Here is a 6,940-nt window from a genome sequence, read left to right as displayed (position 1 = left end):
CTTGAATTTAGAGGCAGCCACAGTTGATGCTCATATAAGGTTGGGAGATTATTCCAGAGTCTTGGTGCAATAACAGCAAAGGCACAACCCTGTTTTGAAATGAGCTTCAAGGGTAGGTGGGCAATACTGAGTGGGAAGCAGACCTTAGTAATCTTTATGGAATCTATGGATACAACAAATACATGTTCAAGACTATATAAGGCTTAAAAAACAAACAGTATCACTTCATTCTGGATTCTGTAATGCAAACAGCGCCGACACTGGAGCAATTTGATATCTTTCTTTGTTTTGCAGTTCCAGTCAGTAATCTAGCTGTGGCGCATTGGACTAATTGTAGACAAAGAAGTGCTGATTACTGACTCCAGTATACCGTGTATTACAATTGTGCAGTCTAGATGTAAAGGTGTGCAAACACATCTCATCATTTTAAGAAATATTTTAGTCTGGAGATTGTTCTCAGCTGGAAAAACTGCTCTTAAAAGAATAAAAAGGAAAAAAATAAATAAATAAAATAAACATATTCATGAAATGTATCTTGCAACATCTCCCAACAGTAAAGAATACTTGCAAATATTCCTGGATCTAGATCCAGATAACTTGTAATTTTTAGCAATTTTGCAAACAGATAACAGGCAAAGCTGTAGTGGTGTAAAGTGGTGTTTGCACCAAACGTGCAAATAACAAAACGACAAGAGTAAAAGAAACTGTTAAACATTACTGTAGTTTATTTTTCATTAGTTATTTGCACTGCTGTATTAAAAATGCCTTGTTTAGATTTCAGACAGTAGGTCAGTTTCCTTATTTCAGTTTAGTTGTTTGATTTTTAAAAATGTTTTGTTTTTGCATAGCTTATGAGTTTCTATCATAACATAAATGTGAACAGGATCCAATGAAAGTTGAGTCTGTATTGTGCTTGATGGGGGGGTCAGTCAAAACTAAACACAAAAATCCCCCAAAAAGAGCATCACCGAAACAAAAGGGTAGATAACAGTTTGACTGAAAAAGAATCAGATCTGATTAGGCTAAGATGTAAAATACTACTCAAACATAAAATAAAACCCCCAAGACATAAATTTAAAGTAAAATCGGGTGACAGAAGAAGGATCCAAAACTGAAAAAAAAAAAAAACATTTATCTTGAAAGATTTGATCTGTTTAGAGAATAGGTATTAAAATAGAAAAATATTTTGTGCAGGCAATTAACTCACACTCATGTCAACAAACCCGTCTCAAAGAATTATACGCACCAGTGCCTCCTGTTGTTTGTTATGTCGATTCATTTGACCTACTTGACTACAAGATTACAGCTGAAGACATTTCCTGTATGATTTTAGCTTCTGTGCAGTGAAGTCTAATCTAGACATTCATCATGTTTCATCAGCCTTCATCAATCTTTTTAGCTTATAAGTGAAAGTAAGTGTTTTCTCACATGTTTAGATTTTAGTTTAAAATATCTAATGTTATTCCTATTTCATTTCAAGATAAAAATGCAGATAGATTGCAAGAGACGTGCCACCTAAGCTCTAGGCTAAGAGACTGGGTGCAAATCATATCCACCTAAAACCTAAAATCTTGTTTTTGAGTGTTTGAATGGATTGAATATGGCTTATCTGTTAGACCTATTGTGTTTTTATCCCTTGCTAGGTCAGTGGAGAAGCAGCTCTTAGTAGTTCTTCATTCCAAACTAGCTTTCAAACTTTCTCTAAAGGCCATCTCAGATGTTTCAGCTTCACTACTGATCTTCATATCTCAGGTGAAATCATATTTATTCCCACAGGCATTTCCAGACTGCACTAAAATTCAAGAGTATCTTTAGTGTAATGAGTTTATCTGTAAATAATGGAATGTTGTTTTAATACACCCTAAATTTTGTTTTAAGGAGTAATTGCTTCATTTGCTTTCATTCAGTGTGATTTTTTTAATCTCTAAAGTAGATTTAATGACTAAAATGATTGTAAATGTTTTGAAAATTGACATAAAAAAACCCATGCTGTAGCAAAGAGAATAAGTACAGGCCAAAAAGCACGGACTCGCTTTAAACACAAGTAGGCCACATCTATGACTATTCTAGTCTTTGGTGCTCTGATGTGTTTGTTACCATCATGGCTGCAGCTCTGTTTTTTTCCAGCTCCCACTCATTGCTTTTTCCTTCACTTTTAAATGTCAGCGACTCTGCAGTCCAGCTGCTGTTTGTGTGTGTGTGCGTGTTTGTGAAAAAGAAAGAGAGGTAGAGAGGGATGACTCACTATCACTGTGCCCTAAGCGGTGAGACAGCTGTGAGACCTAAGTGCCACTACCCATAATTCAACACTGTCTGATGGGGTCACTGGGCTACAGGGCAGGAGTGACCCTTTATGTCTGACAGATCTGAATCTGCAGGAATGGACAGACCACAAACACATCCTGCTTCCTCAAATGTCAGATAAGAGTCAATATCTTTGCTTATACATATTTGAAGTGAGAATTAACCATCAACACATTGAACCGGCTGTTAACATGTTTATGAAAGTCTGTACGCTCATTAAAAAAAATCTAAAAATAAATGTGTGCTTTTACACATTTTCCCTTTTGCCAGGAAGAATCTAAAAGATTTATCAAATCTTATAATTCCGCCCTGTAATGAACCTGTCTGCTCATATCTCAACATAATAAATGCTCCATATTCACACGTTATAAAAACTCTATATCCAGCTCAATAGTCTCTCTTCCATCCATGTCAGCCTCCTCAGCTCTGCTGTGCTCGAACAGGCATGTATTATTCAACAAATTCTCGAGAAGTAGTCCTCTTACTCCCTTTGGATGGAGGAGAGCTAAGAAGAGGGAGGATTCGAGAAACAAAACTTGAAGAGTGAAAAAGTGAAGTGAAAATTAGAGGAACGGAATGTGATGAGTTAAGAGAAAGCTAAAACAGAAGGAATAAGGGATATACAGGAGAGGATACACCATGAAGGGAGCAACACAGACAGAGTGGGTGAGCTGAAAAGAAGGGAAGGACTAAGCAGATGTGTTTTTATATATTTTTGAACACTTTGGCTTTGAAGAAGCTTTGAGGACACTGCAGTCCTGTCTTTTTTTGGAGTCTTTCCTATCCTCTTCAGTCTGCAGCCAGCCAGGTTTGCCTCATTAAATTTCAATACATAGAGATAGATCTAGTCTTTCATTCTACAATGAAACACAACAAAGCTGATAATATGATAAAAATCTACCTTCCTAATCTGATGTTGAATAAACATTACATGAGATCTTTGACAGAAAACAGCAGGCCAAACCAAGAATAGGTTATTGGTATAAGCTATATGATAAAATTGAGCTTTATGATATTGTAAACTTACATTAATTAAGTTTAGAAGTAGAAGAAGTAAATGCTAAATGGTTCTCTTGCTCCAGCTCTATATTTAACATACAGGCATTTTTTTTTTACCTGGCTCTTTGAAGAAGGCAAAAGTTTCCAAAGCACAGTGCCCAAAGATTTAACACCCCATTAAGGGCACTTTCAGTGGCATCTTAAAAAATGTATTTCTAAGTAGTACCACATGCAGATGGTATTACAGATAAACTAATGAACTTCCCATATTAGTCAGCTTAGTTTTTGATCAGAATATGATAGTAAAAATGTTTTGCTTTTCATTGTGTTGTGCTGCATGGTCACCTTCTCTAAACCAACACTTAAACAAACCTTGTTAAGTCTGTGCAAATGCAATTTTACACAGACTTGGTCTGCAAAAGGCAAAACCCAGAGGCTTCACACCACTAATTGGCAGTGCTGTCAGTTAATGCCATGGTTTCTGGAGTCTCTTTGAGGCATGGCGGGTCCTGTGCCATGATCCTTTGCAGCGCTTTTGAGGTTGGCTGTTCCCACAGGTGTGAGTTCCACACATGGGGTCATTATCGATGGCCTCCCCCGGCTGCTTCAACCCAGCAGCCATGCGCTCACAATGCACATACACCCACAGAAAAGAACACACACTTAATAAACAGCTTCGGCAGCTCAGCAGGAATAGACAAACAACTCTGTGTAGCTGGACCCGAACCAGCCTAATTGTGCTGTGCACCAAGTTTAGATTTATAACTGTGAATGTGTATCGATTGGTGTCTGTGCGCTGTATGCCTATTTGGCTGTGCACGTATTACTTATTTCAGAGATGATTAACAGCATATTGTGGTTTCATTCAGTTGGCTTCAACAGTGCAATTTAGTGTGACAAATGTCTCCCAATACAGCCGTCCTTAATTCGAGGAAACTGCCGATCTGTTCACAATTTTCAAGCACACTAGCAAGCATTAAAGTGTAAGGGACAATCTTTTTTGTCCTGATGCATGGATAGTTAGAAAATATAAGGATCTCAGCTAGTGTCCTCTTTCAAAAGAAGCACACACAGGACATACCTAAAATGCTATAGAATATTTGAAATGGATGAGAATTTTATCCCATTGTTTCACTGTATGAAATTCTTCTCAATTCCCTTCCCCTGTCTCCTCATCTTCCACATATCACAGTGTCACTCACACACACAGGTGCACACAAACACACTCATTCACACTATCAATGTGCTTTGTACATCTCCCAGGTGAAGATATCTCACATCTCTTGTCACAGAGGTAGCTTGTGTGCTTGCATGTTTCTAAAATGAGCTCAGTGCTGCTGGATAAAAAAAACCCTTGTATCTCCATGAAGCCCATGGCCTCATTTTCTAACGCTGATGAGTTCTTGACATTTCGGTTTGGGTGTTATTATCAAGGAGATTATACTAATGTATGCTTGTGTGGTGTTTGGTTACCACGGCAATTGTGTGTGCGCGTGTGTTTAGCACGAGAAGCTTCTAAACATATGTAAGAAGCAAACATTACTCATTAATCAACTTTAATCATGGAAATAAAGATGGCAATTATTACTTGTAATTACTTTAATGCATTTGAATCACCGTCATCTCGAAAATCGATGCAAAGATGTTTTTGTTTATGTATAACGGGCTGTTTCTGCAGCGGTGTTTACTTTTCTGCTTTCCACGCAGAAAATATGGCTGGTCCTCTTACTTCCTTTATCATTGTTTCCTTAGGTTGCAATCAATGAACATACAGATAGCAGCTCTACATGCAGGCTCAGGAAATATAACATTTCAGGATTCAATAAATGATTCAATTACATTCCAGCTTATGAGTGTCCATGGGAGATTGACTGTGAGAGCAATTGTTGCAAGCATATGCGTAAGTATGACTCGCATGTGGAGCATGTCCTGTCACATGTAATCTCACTGAGACCAAGATGTAATTAAATTGTAAACTGATGTAAAGCTGAGCCTTGTAAACGCAGCCAAGTGAGAAAAAACAGAGATGGCTCAGAGGAATATCATTTTTAATATCAGGGTGGGTGAAGCATTCCAACATTTCTCTAGAACTTGTTGTAATTAAATAAAAATGCAGATGATAAGCTATCTCCAGGGTGTGTATGTCTTTGTGTATGGGGTAGATGATATTCAGTGTATCTACTACTGCTATTGTTATAAGTGCTCTGTCAGAGAGGGGAAAAAATAATTTACCACCCCTACCTTGGGGAATTGACCAGTCTGCTCTTCTGCGCTCTCTTTATTTCCTTCCGTTAATGGTTTTCCTCAGCTTTGCCCTGTCTCTCCTCAGTGTCTGCCCACACACATAAACACATCACCATGGGGATGAAAGATGGAAGGAGGGGGTGTTCTGTTTTATGAAAATCTGGACAAAACACCCCTGATGCCAGCTTTTCATTATCTCTTGGATCTTCCCCTTTATCACTTTTTTCATAATGTCTTCATTACAGCGTCTGCACAATTTTCAGTTGCCACGTTGCCGTATTTGATATCATCAGTAAGCCTTGTTTCATTCATCCTTCTTGTTCCTTGTCTCTGCATCTTGTTTTAGAAATTGTTAAGATGAAGATAGATGCTATTCACCCGTTAATGAAATCCACCTGAGGCAAGGCATGACTCATTCAGTGTTTACCCTGGGTGATGACACAATGTCCTCTACATCTATCATGTGCGTATACACATACACCATTGTATTGTAATTAGATGTGTGTGGTAATAAGAAAATTGGGGTTATTTTAGGTGTCTATTGATTGACACCCTGACCAAACACTGGATTAATCTTATATCTACCTTTACCCTGAAGTGAAAGTCACAAATGCATATATCCCTCCATCAAAACATCCCAGACAGATACTTGAGCTCATCTGAGAGCCGTAGACTAAAACGCTGCACACATATTCTATGTTTATTCATAAGGTCCACAGTGTTAATAGAAGCAATAGATATTGTTAGACTACACAGCTGCTGTCGCAATTAACCTAAAGCACAGCTGTTTGGTAATATTTATTATAAAACTAAATCATGCGCTCTGAGAGGCACTGCTCATTGTGACAAATCCACAGAGAATTATCAGTCAACAACAGGCGCTATAGAGCTTTTTAGTCCCTGTTAGCTCATAGTTTTGGTGCCGCAGTGTGCAAATCTTGCTTAAATAAGCTCCCAGCTAAGAGCAGATGTTTTCTGTAAAGAATAAAGCTCTAAAATTTTTAAACCATTTAACACTTTAAAGCCAAATAGTAAAATCTGACAACAACCTCATGAGTAAATGTTTTTTGTTGGTCTACCAAATGCTTTTGTCGTCAGCCAGAGGGACAGTACCACCTTATCTGTTAAGTCTGCTTATATCAGTTGGTTTCATATCCTGTATGGAAGCTCTACAATGAGTGCAGGTTGTGTGTCTCTGTCTCAAATCCTATATGACTCATAACCAATGGATTTAAGTGCTTATAATCCATAAATGTGCACTTCTTTGTAGTTTTATTGTAGTAAGAGTTCGTCTCTCTTCAGTAATCTCAACACAATGGTGGCATGGGACCTCGATGACTAACTGGCATAGCAAAATAAATGTCTAAGATTTTTTGTCTTTTTTCATTCCGTC

This window comes from Oreochromis aureus, linkage group 19 (assembly GCF_013358895.1).
Source record: "Oreochromis aureus strain Israel breed Guangdong linkage group 19, ZZ_aureus, whole genome shotgun sequence".
NCBI classification, from domain to species: domain Eukaryota; kingdom Metazoa; phylum Chordata; class Actinopteri; order Cichliformes; family Cichlidae; genus Oreochromis; species Oreochromis aureus.
Note: the sequence above shows the minus strand (reverse complement) of the source record.